General features: G+C 42.9%; 1 protein-coding gene and 1 long non-coding RNA gene across 3 annotated transcripts in view; one reads left to right on the top strand and one right to left on the bottom strand.

The window, feature by feature from the left end:
* Window positions 1–24,144, bottom strand: part of GPC4 (glypican 4) — a 110,915-nt gene that overhangs the window by 85,386 nt on the left and 1,385 nt on the right. The gene's annotated exons all lie outside the window — the stretch shown is intronic.
* Window positions 6,036–24,144, top strand: part of LOC122173804 (uncharacterized) — a 29,955-nt gene continuing 11,846 nt past the window's right edge. Inside the window, exons 1-2 of the long non-coding RNA XR_006174675.2 lie at window positions 6,036–6,173; window positions 12,479–12,556. This is a non-coding gene — a long non-coding RNA (uncharacterized LOC122173804). The remainder of the gene's footprint in view (window positions 6,174–12,478; window positions 12,557–24,144) is intronic.

Genomic DNA, 24,144 nt, shown 5'->3' with positions numbered 1-24,144 from the left:
TTTGGCATGTCTGCCACCAAGTGTCCTCAGCATACCAGCACACAAACTGCACCATAGCTAAGTCTCAACAACCTACTGGGGGAAAAGGGAATATTTGCGGGTTGTTTCACTTTTTCATTTCTAGAGAACTACAATGTTCTCCTAAGGCCTTTTCCCCATAGGTAATAGCCTGGTGTTTACAAGTGCAGCTACAGTTAAAGTTTTTTTTTACCTAGGAAATGTGCTCAAATTCCTGCCAGTTACTCCCAGCAGGCATTGCTTCTCTAACTGCCGGAGCATCAGTTATATAAGCAATCCAACTTTTACACAAGTAGTTTATTGTACTTACCAGGATAATGTAACCTATGTCAGAAAAACCAACTTTCCTTTGGGACAGGCCTGTAATATTCTCTGGTGCTAATCTAAAAGGATTACAGTATTTCTAGTCAAACATAAGGCAGTGTTGCTTAATCTAAATTAGGGAAGAGAAAAAAAAATTGACTCTACAATATTGCAAAATTAACCTTTCTGCTGGATCTAAGCAATCTATGCCTTACCCTCAACAGCTCTATCAGGCATTCTATTACTACCCTGTCTCTTGCTCCAGGCTGGAGCTGTCTGTTAGGTTAGCATGCACCATGAATATTCCTCATCATATTAGCACACAAATTCTGGCAGAGAAATCTCAACATCTTTACAACAATTAAGAAGTCATTTCTCAGCCCCAAAATTTGCTTTCAAAAGTTTTCCCAAAGGCAGACACCGCAGTGCTCAAACAAAGCGTTCGACTGTGTATGGATCGTTCTTCCCTTCACATAAACTAAAACTGACCAGCCCTACAGAGCGGACTAAGAGTGTGTCTAAGGTTCAGTCCTCACCCCAAAGCTGGTAGGCACTGGTGCTCTTCAGAACCAGAATCAAAGTGATTTTTGCATCACCCCACACCCTGACTTGGGAGTGCCACCGACAGGCCAAACAAAAAGAATAGATCAGGCAATTAAGGAGGAGAGTAATACTGAAAATCAGTCTGATTGCATCTGCTGCAAGTATAGAGAACGAGATGGCATTTTCCCCACCATTGCCCCCAGCCCCTTGGCATATAAACAAAATAAATTAAAAGCAGATCTGCTATATGAAAGATAGCAACAGGGCAGCTCGGAGGGTGCACACACGCTTTCTGATCGGTCACTATTCAACGTGGGGACAATTACCGCAAACATCTTTTGGCCCACATAGGAACAGCTGTACAGTATCTGTTTAGGATAAAGAGTCTTCTCATCTCTTCTTCCACCTCCCTCCCAATTGTGTGTCACTGCACACTTACCGAATGAAAAGCCTAAGGTTTATTTTCGGGGGGAGAGAAGAGGAAGTCATAGCTGTTGCTCTGCGACTACCCAGAAGAGGAAATATTTCTTCTTGGCAATCCCCGTCCAAGGTGGCTTTATGGAGTTCACACACAAAGTGGATCATGCAACAAACCCCAAGCCTCACAGGGCCCATACTGTTGCAGGACAGTATGAAAATTCTTCCCCTTACTAGGAGGAACAGAAAGTCAAAGATTACATCTGTCTTCCAACCACAGAAGAGCAACAGACTCTGTAGTGCCGGCACAAGTCTCACTACTCAAGTAACTGCACTTTTCCACTGAAATCAGATTGCCTGGCTGGCCACATGGGCACTCCATCTTCTTGGCAACCTCTGAAAGAGTAAACTTGGGAGAGCCGAATACAAGAAGGTAGCTTTCAAAAAGCAAGCACAGAGATGGAGCAGTATTCATGACAGCTTCCTACACATCTGCAAACCCATACTTTGGTCGTGTCTACACTTAAAACGGTGCCTCTTTAAGTATGCAAGCATAGTTAAAGCAGTAAAACTACATGACAGTAGGTGCAGTAATACACCATGCTTACACCAGTATAACTTAGCTTATTCCAGTTCAGCAAAGCAAAATAACCTAGATCACCGTAAAGCACCTTATAATGGTAAGTGGTATAACTATCTACACCAAGGCTTTTACTAGCACCACTATGTCAATTTAAAATAAAATTAAAAAAAAGCATACCACTAATCAGCACGGTTATACTGGTAAAACTTTTTAAGTGTAGACCAGGCCTTTGTCACCCCTCTTCCAAAGAGCACCAAATGTCCAGTACAAAGGTTAACAGCCTTTGCTGCACTTCGGCCCGTGGTGTTTGAGAGGAGTCACAGGTGTAGTAAGATGAGGCCCTGAGACACCGGTGATGTCTGACGACAACAGGGATGTATTCTGCGTGCAGATGTGGTCGCCCCATCTCAAAAGAGATATATTGGAATTGGAAAAGTTTCAGAAAAGGGCAACAAAAATGATTAGGGATATGGAACGGCTGCCATATGAGGAGAGATTAATAAGACTGGGACCATTCAGCTTGGAAGAGAGACGACTAAGGAGGGATATGACAAAGGTCTATAAATCATGACTGGTGTGGAGAAAAATAAACAAGAAAGTGTGATTTACTCCTCCTCATAACACAACAACTAGGGGTCACCAAATGTAACTAATAGGCAGCAGATTTAAAACAAACAAAAGGAAGTATTTTTTCCACACAACGCACAGTCAACCTGTGGAACTCCTTGCCAGAGGATGTTGTGAAGGCCAAAACTATAACAGGGTTCAAAAAAGAACTAAATAAGTTCAATGGCTATTAGCCAGGATGGACAGGGATGGTGTCCCTAGTCTCTGTTTGCCTAAAGCTGGGAATGGGTGACAAAGGATGGATCACTTGGTGATTACCAGTTCTGTTCATTCCCTCTAGGGCACCAGGCATTGGCCACTGCCAGAAGACAGGATACTGGGCTAGATGGACCTTTGGTGTAACCCAGTATGGCTGTTCTTATGTTCTGGAATATACACAGCAAACCTAGTAAGAAGAGCATTTCTTGGTACTTTGAATTTCTTCAAGAAATGGGGCTATATCGGGGAAAAACTGGATTTTTAGATGATTTAATTAATCCTCTCTCTGTGCTCAACACCCCTCCCAGGCCAATGGGGAGAGAAAAGATCTAACTAGCACATCCCATCCCCGGCCAGCAGGAATGCTTGGCACATAAGCCCATGTTGAACTCTAGCTTCATCTTTGTTTCACCATTACCCTTTAGGGAAGCTATGACAGCCAGCCTGTAAACAACTAGCCTGCCCTCAGAAGAGGCCAGTAAGACCAACAGATTTCCCTCCTCGCTGCTATATTCCTACCCTAAGCCCTTTTCAGGTCAGTTCTAAAGGATATATTCCTTGCATTAGTCATGCTATTCTTTTGTAAGTACAGGGCTGGCATCTTCAGATCGCCACTTTTGTTTTCATGTAGACTTGCCTTTTTTATTTATTTTTAAGATGATCTTCCAAAAAATAAGTTTTTAACTAAAAAAGAAAAAAGGAGAGAAGGGAGCAGCACCCCAGCAGGGAATTATTTAATGATCGACATGAAACAAGACAAAGTATATACACAACTACTAGACACCCATGGCTGGCCCAGGGTCAGTCGACTCAGGCTCGCGGGGCTGTTTCACTGCTGTGTAGACATCTAGGCTTGGGCTGCTGTCCAAAAGAATACACAACAATGAAACAGCCCCAAGCCCCGAGAGCCTGAGTCAACTGGCCCAGGCCAGCCGTGGGTTTTTCTTTGCTGTGTAGACATACCCAAAGAGATGCTAACAGGGCTGAAGTAATGCAATGGATGGTAACGCCCATGACCAAGCATGAGGAGAGTTGTCATTCCCATAAGTTCGGGGTTTTCTTTGTGAAGGTAGTGCATTTGAAAGGTCAAGTATATCGCCACTAGCAGAGCTTGGGTCAGAATCAGCAAGACATTCCCAAGAAACTGCCTTTGCCAGAGTTTGAACAGTTCCAGATTGTCTATTTCTACCCCAGAAAAGGTGGAGCCGTAATCGGACAATGCTCCCTTCCCAGCAACAAAAGGGACTGGGATTCTTAACCTACCACTAATTCGCTTAGTCTCAACCTAGTCCTGACTCACACATGGATCCATTGAGCTGCCACAAGGAGTAGACCCAAACACCTACAGCCAGTTTGTATTACAGAAAATCTGTTTGGTTTTTTTGGGGTCTCAAGTTAAAGGAAACACAGTAAGAATGAGCTCATCTGTACGTCTTTCAGGGCACAAATGCTCAAAGATCAGTTACACAAGAGGTCTATGCACTCCAAGTCCTCCCATCGTACCAGGACGTAACTCAACGGGGCTCCACGCTGGTCCGGCAGTAAAATCCTTCAGACAGGGTCACATTTTCCTGTGCATCTATAGAGCACCTAGCCGTCATCCTGATCTGAGCACACGGGAACTGCCAGAATACAAACTAATCGCAAACAATGCTGAAAGGCACCTTAGCGCATGGAGAAACAGGACACCCAAAAGAGGAAGTCACTGATCTTCTTCTGGGTTTTTTGTTTGTTTGTTTTTAAACTGTGAGTTGAGCCTCACCCCACTTCTGCCCCCAAAACACAAGCCCTTCTCCTCTTCCTACCATCTGTGACCTGTACAGCCTGTCTCAGGATCAGCCCTGAATTTCAGTTTCCAAGGCCTTGATACTCAGCTGAGGTTGGAAACTCAGGAAGGAGGCAAAAAATGGGGGGGGGGGGGAAGAAGTCTGCTCCTTTCACAGGCCCCTGTGAAGGAGAGGCTGTCTAAAAGGAGGAGAGGCTGTCTAAAAGGTCAATTGCTGGTAGCACTTACAGTACTGTATTTATTGCTAGTCCTAGCCAATAGGCAGAGGAGGACCACCCAGCATGCTAGTATCTGTGCTCCTACACAGTAGTGCTTTTGTAATGGTGCCAGTGCTACCATTCCAACAGCCACTGAGGAGGGTGACCGTAATCAGTTTCATGGTGCTGGTGGGGTTTCATTGAACGCAGGGTGGGAGGAGATCTGTAGGATTCACCAGCTTGAATGACTGATTGTAACCACCATATTTTCCACTTTAAAACACGTTTCCATTTAGAAAGAGTGGGTGGGGGGGGGTGGAAGGTTTATATACAATATGGTCTCTGCAAATCACTTTGCTCTCCCTACAATGCCTCTACCCACTTGGGAAGACGCAGATTACTGCCACACAAAAGTGAGCTCCTCACTAACACAAGAACCCTATTTGGGCAGTGCTGGGTCTAACCATGGTAAATATTGATAGTTCATGGGAGCATGTTTACTTAAATGAGGCAGAGAGTATGACAGTCCAGCTACACAGTTCCTGTGAAATAGGTATACACCTGCTAAAAATCAATTTTTTCCACTTATTAAATAAATCCAATGCCAAGTTTCAGCCCATTGAGTTTTTATAGCCGAGTTATAAACCCTGGACAACAGAGGCTTATATTGGAAATTCTACTGCTGTGGCATTACCAGTCATTGGAACAACTTTTCCTTCTTTTGTCTGAATGACAGAAGTTGTTCCTGCCATTTGCTGTTGCAGTCAAAAGCCTGAAACAGTTACTTCTTCTTAATTATCTTACAGAGCGGCAGGAGCAAGCCAAACAATTGGGAGGGGAGGGGAGCAAGGAGCTCTCAATTTCATTTCATGTAAATCCAAACGCTGACCACTAGTACATTTTGGGAGGGATACAACATGAAATTGCTGTGAGCAGTGCATAGAAAATTCATTTTTATCAGTTTCTCCATTCCCCTACCCAGCAGGGGGAAAGAGTAGGATTTCTTGGCCTTGACACTTTATGACAAGAAGTGTGTATATTTGCATTAAGAATAAAAAAAAGTCTTGAAGCACAGATAAGAACTGACCCATGCCCTTCAGGTAAGCAAACAATTTAAGCTCTTGTTCCTGCTACTAGTACATAATGAGAAACCCTATATTTTGTTCCACGCTGTTTTCACACCTCAATATTTTCCAACACACAAAGCATCATCCAATTCCTAAACAGACATACTTTAAAAAATAAAGGTGCAGTTCTCCTCATTCCTCGTTCAGTCATGAGGCATAACCACCAAAATAACCACCAGCACAAGACAACACAGTCACTTGCACAGCTATTTATGCGCTCGTTAAAAGAGGAGAAGAGAGACTGGAACCTCTCTATCGCCTCAAGTTCTGGATTAATATATAGCAAAATTTGCATGTCCAGTAACAGTTACTCAATGAGAATTTTGGAAATTCACAAGCTACAGAGTTCACCCTTGAACATTGCCAGCTTGGGGGTAAGTTATACTTAGCTTGATTTGGGTTTACCAGACCTATCTCCTTTGATTCACTGATCCATATTTATTTATTTAACTTTAAAAAGAAAGGTTCTCATGTTTTTCTATATGTGAATTGCTCACGATATCAGAACAAAGCAACAGAGGGTCCTGTGGCACCTTTAAGACTAACAGAAGTATTGGGAGCATAAGCTTTCGTGGGTGAATGCCCACTTCATCAGACATCAGAACAGAATCTCAGTTTAAAAACAAGTATAGCAAAGCTTAATGTGTGTTTTCTGTGATTAAACTGTTCTGCATAAGACAGTGTAAGCTGCTCCAATTATTTAAAAGAAATCCAGTTGTTTCCAGGTACTACTAAAAGCAAAAAAACAGGCCTATGTCAAAATGTAACTGAAGTCAATAAACCATTTTCCTCGGGGTGGGGGAGGAGAGGAAGAGAATGAATGTGAATCAAATCCCAAGGAAGTTGATTTCATACCACAAAACTCCTATTTTAAACTGCCCAGTAGCCTCCCTAACCACCAGTCCAAAGGCAACATGCAGCAAAATGTACATTGTGTGGCCGTACACCCAGACATCTGGAGCAAAGACTTGCTCTTTAAAATAAAAACCCTTAAAATGGTTCTGGAAGGGACACACACACACACACACACACGAGCCAAACCACTGTCTGAAGTAGAACAGCTGAATCACAGAAATCCCACATTAAACTCTGCTGTACATGCCTATTAACAACCCTTTGTGCTGTCCACAAACACTAACACTTGTTGCATGCATGTATAGCTAGAGAATGAAGGGCCTATATAAAAAGAATCAGAATGAGGAATTTTGTCAGTTTTTGCCCCTGATAAATCTGCATTCCAGTCTGTCAGCTATCTTGTTATCCCCAGAGCTGGTGAAGTGTTTCTGGCTGTAACTAAGCATGACTCTTACTCTGGGTAATGGAAATAAAATATGTGTACTGAGCCTATTCAGCGTTCCTGGTCTCAAACTCAAAAACCACAGTAGACAAATATCCCAGGGCAGCACAAGGGAGTTCTTACAATACAAGGCAGAAGCCAGCTCCATGTATTTCACTCAGGTAGTTAACGGTTCATGGCAAAGTACAGGAAAGGATAACTTGGAGCAGTCAACAAAAGGCTGTCCAGTGCGAAGTGTTAAGACACTAAAAACTGCTGTTAGGCTATACAAAATAATGTCGCAAATTCACAGGTCCAATTTACTTGACAGCCCCTCACCAGCACACATTTTGAAGCGGCATTACACAATTAAACAAAACTATCATTCACAGGAAACTCTGCCTCCAGTACAAATTATAGTGTTGTTAAGTTTATCTGGCAATGCCTGGCCTTTAAGGGCTGTATAATTATTCCTAAAGCTTTCAGGAAAGAATGTGAATATTTTAATGCTATAATTCACTAACAAGGAGGAAATCTCAGTTAGCCTGTGGTGCATATTTTGCTCTTCAGAAATTAACCTTTACTCGCCAGAACTATTTTTTTCAGTTTCCTGTTAGGTTTTCACTCTTGCAAAAAACCTATAAAGACAAGGAATTAATGATCATACTCTCATGTCTAAAATGCTTTGCACACTGGACACTCAGTTTCCAGTCACACAAGACAGACTGAGCTACTTACATACAGCATTATAGGAACTGATCTGGCAATAGATAAGACGTAAAGTCTAAAAGCAGTTCCACCTCCTCGGAGGTATTAGTGGCAGCTCTCCTGGTAGCTACCTTGAGTTTCAGATCTCTGAAAAGGCCGGCTGTTCTCGTAAGCCAGGATGTGTGTGTGATGACGTCTGCCTTATAATGGAAAAGGAGCTTTTAAAGAAGTAGAGGAATGAGTTCATTCAGTCGGACTCTGTGAAAAAGTATTAGGACTTCAGTGGGGGCTCCCCCAGGGGAAACAGCCTGCAGGATCAGGGCCTGTATTAGGAGAGAATATTCTCCTTGTTTGGCAGCTTCAAGTCCTGTGCAGGGTTCTCACCACCCACCCCATGAAGGATTTCACAAATCACTCCTAATATTCACCTATACGCTTGTTTTAGGCTCAGGTTATGAGTGACCAAAGAGACAATTAGTGCTCTCCATTACCCTGTTTATACGCAGAGTCACTGGACTGGAGTGACTCCGGATGCCCAGTGGGGAGGCTCACAATTTTCCCCTGGGGGCAACAAAGCAGATTTGGGCCAAAGATTCTATATAACTGTTAAATTCTCCTTCCCCACCAGTGGATTTCTGCCATCCCTTGTGTTAGCAGTTCCTTTCCTTATTGATCAGCGTTTTCAGGAATGGGCAGATGGCCAGAGTCAGCAGCAGAAAACCATAGGATCTCGGTGCTTCTCAGATTTCAACCCTGCATTCACCCCTGTCATTATTAGATTGTTCGGAACCAAATGGGACTCTGCTTAAAGCAATCAACCCAGAGAGAAAAACGGAACATGCATGTGAGACCCCGAACTTGCATTGTGCTCTGCAGAAGCGGAGTTCAGTGCAGGCTTGGGACCTGGGTTGTTATTTTTTTATTAAACATTAACAGAACTGCTGACAGTAAGTTACTTACATAAGTAAGAAGAGAGACTGTGGCAGACACAAGAGATAAGACAAGAGAGTAGAGTTGAAGCAACAGATGAGGTACATTATAGATATACAAAGTGTTCAAAAGAAAAAAAAAAAAGCCCCATTCATCCCAGTTGGCCCATCTTCCCTTTAATAGTTGAGCTGTTAATCTACCACAGGCAACAAGTTGTTCCAAATATATTTATAAAAGATCATTTGATGCCAAAGGGAGGAAGATGCATGGCTGCTGTGATTCATGCCAGCAGTAATTTAAAAACGGACATTTAAGTACTTCCAGTCTTGCATCTGCTTTTCCAACAACATACATTATGTTAGCAGCCTCCACCACACCACGAGTGATTCATGCCACCCCAAGGCACAGTACAGAGCACCTTGATAAGACTCCCACTCACTGATACTAGTCTACCGGCATTTTGAAAACCTTGCAAGAGAAAGAAAGAAAACTGGAGTTAAAAATCTCATTTTCCCAACCCCCTGCAACTCTGCTCTTCTCTTAGCTTCACATCATAAAGTCCTTTTATGATTTAAACCAGTAGGTGGGGGGAAAAGCCTGTGTTTAAAGGGTTTTCATTTACCGTCGTTTTGTTGCTGTTCTTAGCCTCTAAACATTAGTTATGAAGAAATCTATCTTTCCACAGTCTCACTCCAGATACCATAAAGTAAGTGAGTTATTAGATAAAATAATAAATGAGCTATTTTAGGTTTTTACCCGACCTATTATCATTTACACTCACTGCCTGCAGGTTACCAGTCGTAACCTATAGCATAATAACTCCACCATTCAGATTCTTCAGATACAGCAAGCATACAAGTACTATATCAAGGCCAAGCTGTAAAAGCTAATCCAGCAGTTATGATGTACTGTCAAAGATTAGTGTTTCTGAAACTGTGGATCTCAGAGATAATGTTACCAGACTATCCTCCTACGTGCTGATGAAATTTGTCAGTGGATTTCCTCTCGATTGACAGGAGCTAAAACCGAGTTTATTATAAAGGGATTAGAACTGTACTGAAAAATTACACAAACTGGATTTAACACTAAACTCCATATAACCTACTATTATTCTCTGCAATTATACCTTGGTCTTGCAGAAATTGCTTAAAGCGGTGCTTCCCTACCTTTCCAGACTACTGTACCCCTTTCAGGAGTCTAACGCCCAAGCCCTGCCACCCAGGGCTGAAGCACGTAATTTAGCTTCATGGGGCACCCTTGCTTGCCACCCCCTAATGCCGGCCCTGCACTTGCAACCCCTCTAAACCCGTCCCATGACCCCCAGGTTGAGAAACACTGATCTAGAGGAGTTGATGTATTCACTGAAATACCCCAGGGGTTCGCATACCACTGGTGGAGAACCACTGGCTTATCAAACTCATTTCCTCCCCCCCAGTTAAAAGTTTTGAGCTTTTAGCCAGGGTCTTTTGGAGTTAGGGAGGGAGATTAAGCCTCAAAAGCACTTAAAGATTGTCTGACCAGCAAGCAAAAAGTAACATCCTTTCACTTGAGACACCGAAGTTTCAGAGCAGAGAGAGGAGATGGGAGTATGCAGAACTGAATCAACAAATGACGGCGCGAAGGGAAAGTGATCTTATTATGAGAGCTATTGTAAGTAAACCAAAATTGTAATGTAAATAGAACTGAATCATTACTGGAAACACTGCTGGAGCATTTCTTTGTCCACTGGGCAAAAAAAGAAGAAAAATGTAGGGTCTTACGGTGCCAACAATTTTATATCGGAACCACACACTGTAATCAATGGGGAGTTTGGATTAAGGAAAAATAAATAAATAAAAATCAATGGCATACAGTGCTTACTCCTCACCTGTATGCTGGTTTCTGCCCGTTTCATACACCACGAGTTTCTTCTCTCTTTCCTTCCTAACATGGATCCCCTCAGGATTTCAGTGTTGGCTCCCTACTGTAGTTTAACAGTTGTTACAGTTAGTTGGTTGAGATGAACTTGACGTTAGTTGGGCGTGAACCCTGGGCACCACCCCACCCTACAGTTTGCCCTGTCTACAGTAGGATTTTAAAACCTAATAGCTACCACATTTTAAAAGCACACCTTTCACCCTAATGTGGACAGGTCCTTGGCTTCTCTAGCCCTGCCCCATTCAATCATTACCTTCTTTGAGGCAAACGGCTATGAAACAAGTAACAAATTAAGGACAGCCACCTCCCACAAAATAAACCCAAAGGGGGAAAACCCTTGGAGATCTGTAATGGTGGCTCCAATTACCCAACCCCCTGGATTAAAGTTGCTTTTCTTTGCTCATTGGCTGCTTTTATCCTTATTCCTACCTTCCACATACGAACACGCTCCCTTCCTTGTCTACTGTCCCCACCTTTGTGGCTGTCTGCATTCGGGCCAGGAAGAGCTCCAGGAAACCTGCACTACTCAGGCAGACTTTCTGCAGCACCCATCAGGGCATGTGGACTTTATGAAGTTCACAAAAAACACACTTAAGTCTAAAACAAAACACCACACACTGAAATCCAAGGAAGAGACTGGGCCAGTCTGAGATGCATGGTCAAGCCACTGAGGAGATGATAAACTTTAAAACAAAAACTGAAGATCTATATTACACCCATTATAGCTCCCAACATCTTCTCTGACAGGCCTCAAATTTGTCAGAACAAATCTACTCCAGGCTTCGATCTTAAGGGACTATTCTGATCGTGTTGTGTGGTCTCCTCCTCAGAACAGGCCATAGAGTTTCACCTACCAATTCCTGCATCAAGGCCAATAACTCGCGATCGAACTAAAGCATTTCCAGTGGACTGGTGTGGTTTAGGTGAAGATAGGTGGGGCTCAAGGTTGGATTTATAAGAGGAAGCTCGTGTCCATGTGAGAACTGTGCAGAGACAAGCATCTCCACATTTGTTACATCTTGCTCTACAGACCCTCAATGCAACCATCATGGGTCCCCACAAGGAAAGGGCCCTATGAGAGAACACAGAGTACTTTATTTCTCTCAGTCAGGACAATGAATGGCAAAGTATGACGGGGTGTGTGTGCCCCACACAGCGCCTGAAGGGGTTAATGGGGCCCGAGAGGCCAATTTTGGTACCTGGCTGCACCTGGAGGGAGAGTCAGGCTTAACGTGAAGCCCATCTGGGCGGCAGCAGGCTGGTTATCATGAAGAGAGACAACGTGTGGGAGGGAATATCTATTTTTTAAGACCAACTTCTGCTGGTGAAAGCTCGCCTCACCCACCTTGTCTCGCTAATATCCTGGGACCAAAACAGCTACAGCAACACTGCAAATGACCTATTCTACAGAGAGGAAGTTTGTAGCAGAAGAGGGACGTAGGGAAGGAACCTGCAGTCACTTTCTGGGAACAGAGAGGTGATGAGGAGGAAACCCAGGACGGCGGGGAGAGGACAGTAAGCCCTGGGATCCTAGCCCTGAAAGAAGGGTCAACCCAGAGAAGCTGTGGGGAAGAAATCCTGAGAAAGGCTGGGTAGGAAGAAGCCCAGAATAGGACTGTGGAGACCTTGGCTGCTGGTTACAGGATCCCTGGGCTGGAACCCAGTGTAGAGGGAGGGAGGGTCCGGGGTTCTCCTACCAGCCACTGGCAAAGTGGCATAAAGCCTCCTGATCAAAGGGGACAAGGACATGCCAAGAGGGTGCCTAGATCATGGGTCCCAGAGTTGATGCTAAAGACCTGTTGTAAGGGCATTAGACTGTTATTTGTCGAACTTTGTTACCCCAACAAGGGAGAACATAAATATTGCAACCTGGCTGGAGGGCCGAGTTACGGAAGAGAGACCTGGCCACAACGAGACGCTGCCACAGTGAGTGAACTCCGTTACACACGTTGTTTCTGATCTCACAGTCCCTCCCCTGCAATGAACTTCCCATAGCTGTCTTGCACCGTGACAATTCCCCTAAAGATGGCCTGAGTTTGTAGACTGGAACAATTGGCTCAAAACAAATTCAGTGTTCTTCTGGTACGAAGTTTAGGCTTAACCTCGGACAGACCTTTTTTGGGGGGAGGCAGTAGCCAAAATATACACTGTACACACACATACACACAAAGACAAAAGGAACTGTTATCGTGACCATGTTACTGTACATTTTAGTGTGTGTTTGCTCAGCTTATGAAGAATTATTTTGTAATTCACAACTGCTCCAGTCTCCCTGACTGAATAACTTTGCGCCTTCTTTGTTGTATTGGAATGGCCCAAGACAACACAAAGTGTTGAAGAGTTTGCATTTATAACTGCAGGAGGGGAAACAGCTGTATCTTTAATTTACCAAATGGCCAAATTTATAGCCAAATTTAGCTCCTTTTAACAATGCTCATTTTTAGTAGAGTGCATCTACTTACTCTTTAATCTTCTATGGATAAAGCCTCCTTTTAAAAAAAAAAAAAAAAGTATTCCTAGTAAAAAGACTATTTCAGGCCAATTGGTTATAAAGACATTCAAACAAGATTCTCATGTTTTTAGGAGGACTAGTAACTTCATTCCAGCCAGTAAAACCCTAACACGGTCTGTATGTTCCAAGAATGCTGCATCAAACCAGGTTCAACTATTTAAAAAAATAAAAAGCAAGCCCACAAAGGACAGTATAAAGAAGTGAAACGTTCATATTGAAATCCATGTAATCTTTTAAAATGCCATTATTAGAACACGCAACATCAGCTGAGCATGATTTACAACCTCCTGTCGAGACCCGGAACATGGAATTTTCTATACCAATTTGTCGATACCCCCAAGTGAAGATTCCAACTTACACTTTCGTAAAATTAGATTCCTCGGCTAGCAAATCCCTTAAGCTCCCAGGCTACGTGGAGCTGGGGGCATTGCTGCCTTTTTAGGAGAACATTAAATCGATTCCATTTAAACACACACACTAAAGACAAAGAATTGTCATTTGAAACTACGAGAAGTAGAGCGGTGCCTTTAGTTGTCTTTGGACCTTTGCTTTAGATGCCTTTTTATTTTTGGCTCCATAAAAAAATCCTGTCTTCTTATCCCCCTACTAAAACACTGCCATCAATCCAAGTTCTCACCCATGCTCAGCTCTATGTGCACTATGTTCGATAGCGGCTATTCCAGTTCCGTTCTGGAAGGGAAGAAGCTTGGGTACTTACTACAGTGAGCTCTCACAAGCAAAGTATCTGGGGGTGCCAGTTGCATGGAGGACAAGCAGCACCTACTCTTCTCTACTGTTCCTATTTAATTAGCACTCACCTCTGTTCTTGTTCTTTCAAGTGTAGAACAATCACCCACCCCTGGGCCTGCCTACTTTCAGAACACCTCCAGCGTATGTCAGGTCATTAAGGTGTACTCAGTGGAACACCACTAATTCCCCCACACAAAAAACATGCAGACATGTTTTGGAGGCTTAAAGAAAACCAGATGTACCACTGTTCCTACAGAACCAGACACACAGAGACGTTACAGAACTGGGCGAAGACAATACTGGCGGGGCACAAAGGTGTTTTGATGGGATAAGTCAGCGTAGTGGAACAGACATTTGATTTCACCTCCGTTCAAAAGAATAGGTAAAGCCTTTATGGACCAGCTTTTCATGAGTAGGTGCATCAATTTTTGAGGGCACAGACACACCAGGAAGAGCCTGATTTTTATAAAATGTGACTCGGTGCTTTCTGCAAAATCAGGTCCCTTTCAGGTGTTTCAAATTGGACACTCAAAATCATTCGTCACTTTTGAAAATTTAGGCCAACGTTTCCGGAAGAGCAGTACAAACCATGAGGAGTTAAATACAGTACTTCCTATATTCACTAACCCAACAGTGACCTTTAGAAGGAAACTGCTATTGGTTACTGTGGTTCTTTAGAAATTCAATTACCAAAGCCAATTTCCTATAAATATATGAAAAACCAGCAGCATTAAAATGAACGCGCAATGTTGACAATGTGGAAGTCTCACAGACTTTTCGCTTTCTGAACACTTCAGGATATTCTCTATAAAAAGAATCCTTAGTCCCACAAACTGCTAGAAAACATTTTACACATTTTGTCATTGTTTGCACCCATCTGCATTTGCTTAAAAAAAAATGACAATTCTCATTTTCTAAACTGGTCAACGTGAAGAGAAACACTTCCTCAAAATGTTTCATTCCGGAGCAACTTCTTTTGTCTGAACGCATTCCCTTATCTAAAGCGATAAAGCGCACATTCAAGAAAGTCAAAGTCAGTTACTATGAACACAAATACCATTTATTCTTCCTGGTTTACAAATTCAACAGTAGATAAAATTTCTATCAAGGTTGAAGGGACATATTTTGCACACCTTAAAAAAAAAAAAAAAAAGCCAAAGTATTTCATTTCCTACAACCTTCCTAAGTCCAGAAAAATCTATTTCACTTTGAAAAGTTAGTTCGGCACCAAAATATTGTTTTTATAGTAAAATCAGTATTGGGGAACCCTAAAAAAATACATTACATACACGCTCACAATATATACGTAAAGAGATGCATGCATGCTGCCATCTCCACAATTACACAGTACTTGGACAGTGCGTTCCTTCTCACTTCTTTTAAATGTAGAGATGGAGAAGTCCTTTGAGGGCAACCGGTCCATTCCAAAGCCAGTGCAGGATTGTTCCCTAATTTACTCTCATACTCTGCTTTTTCCAGTCTAGCTCTAAGATTCTCAGGCACTGGGATTTTCCCATTTCTCTTGGGGGATTCCAATTACATAGATCTCACTGTGAAGCCTCACTATTTAGCCTAATTTCACCCCTCTCTCCTTGTTATACTCCATCCTGCTTGGGGCCTTTTGTGGCTAGTGCTTCTGCTGCCACGCAGGCACAAAACCCCCCTCCCACCCAGCTGTGCAAAGGCTGCTCACAATACAGACGTACACGCGCCTATTACAGTGAACTGCACTTTGTCGTCTCCCAGGCAATGGGCTGAACGCCGCAAGGGAACCTGGCAAAGTACAATGGATATTTTAGGGATTTGAGTAAGGAAAAAAAAAAAAACAACAGAGGGGAGTTACCTTCATAATCCCAAGAGAAAAGCACAAAGAATGTGAAAAATTCTCAGATTATTACCCCTACTGACTAACATTAACAAAATCATCAAATCCTCATAAAAAGTTCTCTACCCAACTGTACCTAGTTGAGTTCTTTTCTCTATACCCAAGGAAGTGGGGCCTATTAACATAGCTGTCATCCCTTTTGCTCAAGCAACTGTCATTGCTTGTGAAAGGTGCTGGGTTAATAAATGTTAGACAGAGAAGTTATGTATTAAAAAAAAAAATCACAGAAGTTGTTAGATGTTAAGGTTCAGGGCCCTTGTGATCATCTAGATGGGCTTCCTGTGTAACACAAGTCAGAGAACATCACCCTGAGATTCCTGCCTCTAACCCAGGGGTAGGCAACGTATGGCACGCGGCATGCGAGCTGATTTTCAGTGGCACTCACACTGCCCGGGTCCTGGCCACCGGTCTGGGGGGCTCTGCATTTTAATTTAATTTTAAATGAAGCTTCTTAAACATTTTAAAAACCTTATTTACTTTACATACAACAATAGTTTAGTTAATATATTATAGACTTAGAGAAAGAGACCTTCTAAAAACATTAAAATGTATGTCTGGCACGCGAAACCTTAAATTCGAGTGAATAAATGAAGACTCGGCACACCACTTCTGAAAGGTTGCCGAACCCTGCTCTAACCCCAACAACTTGCAACTGAACTAGTCTCTCTCTTTTAGAAAGCCATCCAAGCTCTATCTGACCACACCAAGTGATGGAGAATGTAATGCATCCCAATGGTCAGTTACCTGACTGTGCAAAGGGTGTACTTAGTTTCCATTTCAGTGTATTGGGAACAGGCTTCCCTAAGTTACTCTGCCCTCAAGGAATGAGAAGGCAGCTTAGCCCCACGTTCCTTCAAACCTTGGCTTCTCATCCTACTGCTGACCAAGGTGTCAACTGTAAAGGCCATTTTTTCCTCCATGTAAACTCCAGTGTGCTATGGAAACCAACAACTCATTTTATATGAACTGGCTCCAGAAAATTTACCAAACACCTGCTAGCCACAGGTGGAGATGAACATCCAACCAGAGGTCTATTAGGGCAATGCCAGGCGCACCCCCCACATTGCTGGGAAGGAGAAAGGCCCTGGGATTCTTACCAGGCTGTGCCCTTGGGCTCTGCTATGGGACACTATCTTTTGTATTAGTCTCTTGTTCAGATGGGACTGGTAACCTTGAAGCCCCCTTCCCCGATCTAGCTGCAGGAAGGGAGGAGAACCTCTCACCTGCCATTCTGAACCCTAAATCCTACTGGCTGCTGTGACTGGTACAGTAGAGGGAAGTGGGTCTCCCACGACTAACACCAGCCTCCTGGCTGCTGTGTGGAATGGAGGTCTCTGCTATTCTTACACCCACCCCCAGCCTTTTTTGGTGAGAAAGAGGTGGTGCTTCTCCCAAGGATATTTCCGGCATTGCCATCAGCTGCTGCTCATGCAATGACAGTCTTGTGTTGACTTCATTTCCCTCTTCAGTTATGACGGATAAGCCACCAAAAATGCCATGCCGTTTCACGTGCAGCCACTGTGGGTCTGAAATGTCAATGGAAAGCACTACTTCTGTCCTCCACTGCCCAAGCAGCACCCCTTCCTTCCACTGGTGCACGCAAGCGGAATCCCAACGCTGCTTGCAACCCTGCTTCTGCAGTAATATCCCTGGTGCTTAGCCACTGCCTGGCCTTGTTCTAGTTCACTTTTAGTGGAGGATAAAAAAAAAAGCCTCTCGACATATGAAAGCCACAGAAAGTGTCCCTGAAATTACAAGACAATATTAAAAAACACTGTTTGTGTAGATGAGGCCTCATGCACCCTGTCATTCAGTCTTAACCAAGGCTACATATCTAAGGACACATCTGATCATTTCAGGCATTTTTAACAATAGATAATAATTGGACTATAAATTGTATGGAATGTAATAACTGCTTATTCTGGCACAAGAAACAGTACTTTCTACAAAGTGCCTGCCAAGGAAAATGATACTCCCACTCAGACCGGACCATTGCAAGCAGTCCCTGTGAACCACATGCTTAACACTGCAGTTTGCAAAGGCGCACACTGCTGCAGTCTAACAAAACACTGCTCCAAAAACCTGAAGTGGAGAAAGTACAGTTCAGTGCAAACAATAGTCAGAGAAATTAGTCATGTTATATCAGTGACTTCCTAAAATTAAAAAGGTGAAGGGCAGAAGAGTTTTACATCCTGATCTGACAACACTGGGCAGAGGAAATAGAACATCTTATTTAAAATAATAATAATAATAATAATAATTTTCCATCACAGCCACTAACATGCTTCTTGGGACAAGCCTGATCACCCCCATCCCAACCACGAGCAGCGACTCACTCTGGGAGCAAGAAGAACCTCTCCTTACTCCAAAGCGACACCATACTAACCAGTTTAAAGTAGCAATGGCATCATCAAGAACCACACGGATTCAATACTGAACAATACTTTCAGTGTCTGAACTTAGATCTGTTTGTGGGAACAGAATCGTAACAAAGTCCCCTTTCTTCAGGAAACAAAGAAAAATATATATCGTTTGGTCAAATTAAAAAAAAAAAAAAGGCATTGTACTGCCACAGCATCTGTATGAGCCATGTACAGGAAAGGTGGTTTAGTAATAATCACCGGAGGACAAACTACAACCAGAGGCTGGGAAATCCCACTCGTGGATTCACAGATTGCTCCTGGGAGAGAAGGTCTCTAGAGCACGAGACTCAGAACCCATCCAAGGGACATGTTACAAGAATTCTATCCCTGACAACCTTCAGGCCACAGCTTTACATTTTCAGAAATGGATCATTGTCGGACTGCATCACCAACAAAAGACAAGCCAGCATTGATTGGTGCAGTGTACCTAGATCTGACATCACCATAAGCCTCAGAACATGCATCCATCATTCTTATTTCTTACACTGAACATTACATAATGAACCACCTTTAGCAGTTTCTCGGTGAACCAGAAAATACAGTGGTGGCCATTAGTAGTAGTATAAAAAGGAAAAGGCAAAGCTAAGGATAGGTATGGGAATTTTAGGGTTTGTTTGTTTTTTAATAAATGAAAACGTACATATTATAGACACATGCCTGCAGGCTGAGCACAGGACTGCATTCGCTCTCAGGGGTCCCCATCGATTCCCAAGATACTCAAACTGCACTCTTGTGATGTGTGTCATCAGTAGAGCCACGAATGAATTACAGCCTGTGGTCTCTCGCAGCCACCTATTATTTTATATGTAAAGAACAAGTTTCAGAAACGGATAGTCTGTCAGTATCAAAGGGAGAGTCCTAATCCCACAATTACTGGGATGTCCAGTAACAGACTAGATGGGTTACATATTACCCCTATCATAAGCTTCAAGACAGCAACAACATTGTTGGGGCTAGAGGTGGGATCTGGAATAGGGTGTTAAAAATCTCATTGATACAATTCCACAGAGCAAAGCCATCTTCAGAGGGAATTATAGAATGCCTCCATAAATATTTTTATGTCACATTTTGTTACATCTGAAGGAGGTACTTAACGTAAAAAGAAAAGTTTCATATATTCTACTCTACAGGTACACGTATCAGACAGCTTTTACCGATCACCAAGCAAATGTGAATCGGTCAGCAGCACAACTGTTCTAAGTATTACTTCATATTACCTGCTGAAAAGAAATGACCATTTACATTAGCAAGAAAGATTACAGCATGTTCATAGATAATAACCTGCCATTTATGGATACTGTAATTAGAGTCTAAACCAATTTTAGATCTGACTCCTAGGCGACTATGAACAAGCAATAGCCAGTGAATATTAATACTGTGTAGAATAAAATGCTGCAGATATTTAACAAAAAAATTTGTCTGGTGGAATTTGACTGTTTTAGTTAGAAGTAGTGAGAACTGGAAGGGACCTTGAAAGGTCATTGAGTCCAGTCCCCTGCCTTCACTAGCAGGGCTAAGTACTGTCACTGACAGTTGTTTTCTGTTTGTTTTTGGCCCCTGATCCCTAAGTGGGCCCCCTCAAGGATTGAACTCACAACCCTGGGTTTAGCAGGCCAATGCTCAAACCACTGAACTATCCCTCCCCGCCTACACACTACTAAGTTAGAGAATCATTTTACATGCACTTCTATTAAGAATGTGAATTTCATGTGCTGTATTAGACAGAATTATATTAATTTAATAATTGCTAACTGTTCATCCTTCATTTTAACAATTGCTGAAAGTGCAAATTAGGCACTCAGCCAGATGAGCCGAGAACAATATCAAACCACCAAAATAAACCTAGACAGGCTTCATAATCCAATCTCTGTTTCATTCCTCCAAGGCACCCATCTACCTAAGGCAGTGGTGGGCAACCTGCGGCCCTGATTGCGGGCTGCGAGACATTTTGCGGACATTGACCATCTGTAGGCACGGCCCCCCGCAGCTCCCAGTGGCCACAGTTCGCTGCTCCCGGCCAATGAGAGCTGCGTGAAGTGTCGTGGGCCGCAGGGACATGCTGGCTGCCGCTTCCTGCAGCTCCCATTGGCCGGGATCGGCAAACCTTGGCCATTGGGAGCTGCGGACGGTCAACATCAGCAAAACGTCTCACGGCCCACAATCAGATTAAGCTGATGGGCTGCATGCGGCCCGCAGGCCACAGGCTGCCCACCACTGACCTAAGGCCTGCTGAAACGGTGCACAATTCACTCCATCAGAAACTCAACCCAGTAGCTTTTTAAGGCTCCACTCCTGCAGCTGACTGAGTCCCTGAGCCCCCCATGTGCATCCACATACTTGGGTTGTTGTTGGGTATGTTGTTTTTAAGATTTAGGGTCTAAGAGTTTTCTGGTTTAAGCTCCCACTATTTTGACTGTAGAGATGGCACGACCCAAAAAAACACACCAACACACACATGCCACAGGAAACGTTTCAGAGGCTGTCTCTATACTACTACAGCAAGAAGTTTACAAGTGACTAAAGAATCAAGCAAAATCTGATTGTCAAACTGGTAAAAATAACCTAACTGATTTCAATAATAAAAATTCAGTGTGGCAATAAACCGCCCCATTTCTGTGCTTTGTACACTGCCACCACAACATCACAGCCCCCAAATTTTGCCACCTTTTAAATCCCTTCCTCCACGTACATGTTTTAGTGAGTTGTTAAATTCAGGCAGACAACACTCTTAGTAGTTTGCATAAATGCCCCAATGGGATACATGTTAAAAGATTTATATATAAAAATTACTGTGTTGCTGAAACTTGGTTCATGCCATGTAACCAAGGTTTTGCATACAGCGTTTTCAATTCCCTTTGTTCACTACACTTATGAGTGGACGAAAATATGCACCTTGCACATTCTAAAGCAAGCAAATTAATATCAGGGGCTTGCCAAAGTGACTTACTCTTAAAGAGTTACAAAAAACTAAAACAACTTGCCCCCATCTGAAAACGTAACAAGTCGTATCTAAGATTACTGCAACCTCTATTTTTATCCACTGTGTTCATATGAGAGCGCTTTGCGTCACATTCACTATTTTCCATGTAATTATCACCTGGGCCCAATCCTACATCAGAGCCACACTGACAGATCCTTAACCAGCAAGGAGACCCAGTGAAGATGATAGTGGATGGAGCTCCAAGGGGTCATATAAAGATATGTTTGTGTTGCTCTGACTGCAAGATTGGGGCCTCAGTTTCCCCTGTTCGTGTGGGACGCTGAAACAGAAACCGGGGAGAGAGAATTGGGGAGGGGGGTTAAATACGAAGATCAGGCAGATGTAGTATCTAAAACTAGTTTTAACTTTAAAACTAACTGGATTTTAATGTGAACTTTCCCTTTAAGGCACTACAATATTCACAGACCACTCAATTTTAAGATTCTTGGTTGCCTCTTCTAAATAGGCTTAAACCATAGATGTCATCTTAATGCTAAGTTTCCAAGACTTGTCGCTTTGCGAATAAGGCCTGATGCCATGATTTCATTTATCCCAGGGGAGACAGGGACATAACCTAATTAACACTTTTGATGAGTAAGTTGAACAAGGCGGCCCTCTTTTTGTTACATAATCTCTTGTGATTATCACATTTCTCTGACGTCTTATTTCAAAAGCACAGGGTCAAGCCGACAGCCCCGTTAGGACCTCAAATGGAAGTCCTGTCAGCATGATGTACTCCTGACACCCTCCAAAGCACATCAAATCATCTTAATTATGATACAGAAATGAAGACGAGGTTAAATCCTCACGATACAGTGGCTTCTGGGAAGCCTGCACAAACCCTGAGTGTTACACTGACCCAAGTGCTGATCTTAAATCAACACAACCTTATTTTGTGCAGGCCATTTTAAAAAGCACTGGGGGTGGGGCGGTAGCAGAGTATTTTAGCTCAAAGCATTAGCGTGTTTCTCATTAAAACATTTCTTGAAGAAGCAAAAAGACCCATGATTTGATTCCAACAGCTGTATGCTAAATGCATCTCATGACGCTGACAACATAAAAGTACAACTGACTGAAATCATTTCAGTTTGTGTCAGTGAAGGGGATAATATATGCATATTTGGAGGGCACAGCAATGGTAAAGATTACCCCTGCTTCTATATTAGCAGTCTAAAGGTATTTACTTGGGTCTGTCTGTGTTGTGACAGTGTCCTAGACTGAAATGAATGCCTCTAACACTCCACATTTTTGAGCCATTCAGTCATGCATTTTTGTTATTGTTGAAAGTAGTGCCAAATTGCAGCGCATGAGCTGGAGTCTTTGGTGGTCTCCCAAGGATTCCAGCTAAAAAAGCACTTCCTTTGTTCCTCAGGAGAATGCCGTCCAGTAGGTCATTCAAAAGGGGAAATAAAAGCAGCAGCCCCTGGGAGGGAGATGAAGGATGAAACAAAAAGAATAAAATGTTTTGGGTGTGAGCACATTAACTACCATTTCCTACTGCTGGCTACTAATAACGCTCCTGTCCCTTGGATGGGCAAGTATTTGTGGACCAACGTGCAAAATTGTTTCTCGAGATATCATTTTGCAAAAAAAAGGACAGTTTGACTTCGTGTGATGTCACTGAAATCTTAGTCTAGATAATCAGAAGAGCCATTTCTTGCATATTGATTTGTTTTAAGGACTCCTGCCTAGACAAAACAACACAGATACATTCACCACCAGCAGTTGAGCAACAATTCATGTTTTTCTCGTGAATAATTGTCAAGGATTCAAAATCCACTCTGTTGACATCATGCAACTCTAACAGAACCGCCTCTTTGAAGTGTGAGAACGAGACACAAACTTAAAGACAAGTTTCAGAGTAGCAGCCGTGTTAGTCTGTATCCGCAAAAAGAACAGGAGTACTTGTGGCACCTTAGAGACTAACAAATATATTAGAGCATAAGCTTTCGTGGACTACAGCCCACTTCTGCATCCGAAGAAGTGGTCTGTAGTCCACGAAAGCTTATGCTCTAATAAATTTGTTAGTCTCTAAGGTGCCACAAGTACTCCTAAACTTAAAGACAACACTGTTCATAAATGCATCAAGGGTAAAAATGCATTCACTATTTTCCAGGGTGAATCTTGGCTAACTCCACTTTTGCTGGGGGAGGGGCTGAAAACGGCCTTCAGGACTAAGTAATTTTTTCACATCTTAGTACTAAATTGTTGCATCACCAGCACCTATCTGAGTTTGCTAAAAGAAAGACAGCTTCAGGGCAAACAGTGCCTAATCGGTTGTGTGCGAATCATTTGGTAACTGCAAAGGTAGAGCAAAGTGACATAATGTGGGGAAAAGAGGACTGGGTCAGTCACATTTTAAAAAGTCATCTTGCCGTCTAATAAATAGCTGCTCTCTTTGCTAGTCCAAGTCACCAAGAACTTCATTAACTAGAGGAAACTGTGACTGTTAAGTAAAAGTGGTGGAATTTAGCATTCAGTGGGCATAAAATTCCACTCCATTATTTGCTTTCTGAAACCACTCCAGGAACTCTTCCTTTCTTTTCTCTCCTCCATCCTCACCGCGGTTAAACTGGGAAAGGCTCTTACTAACTGTAAGGAAGTGTAGTTCTCAAAACTCCTGGGATGTTTCTTAAACCTGTTGCTCTGTCACAACCAAGTTTAAGGATTTTCTGGAGCCCGAATCCAAACCCAGCGTGGAGTGGCCATGGTTTCATGGCATCAATTATTACAGATTCCATCCATAAATTCATCCTCACAGTTTGCTTTAGAGCTTGTAGTAAGCTGGGAGGAGATTTGGGAATTCCTCACAAAATATCCCCGTGCAAAAAAATGTCGTTGTAAATACCCAGCAGCAAAAGGGTTCTCTCTAAACACCTCAAGTGCAAAAACGTGAGCAGGACTAGCCTTTCCCTCATTTGCATGACCATCTCCAAACAAAGATTAAGATTTCCTGCAATCCGT

The sequence above is a fragment of the Chrysemys picta genome, chromosome 9 (assembly GCF_011386835.1).
Source record: "Chrysemys picta bellii isolate R12L10 chromosome 9, ASM1138683v2, whole genome shotgun sequence".
NCBI classification, from domain to species: Eukaryota; Metazoa; Chordata; order Testudines; family Emydidae; genus Chrysemys; species Chrysemys picta.
The sequence above is the reverse complement of the archived record's forward strand: the minus strand, read 5'-3'. Positions and strand labels throughout refer to the sequence as shown.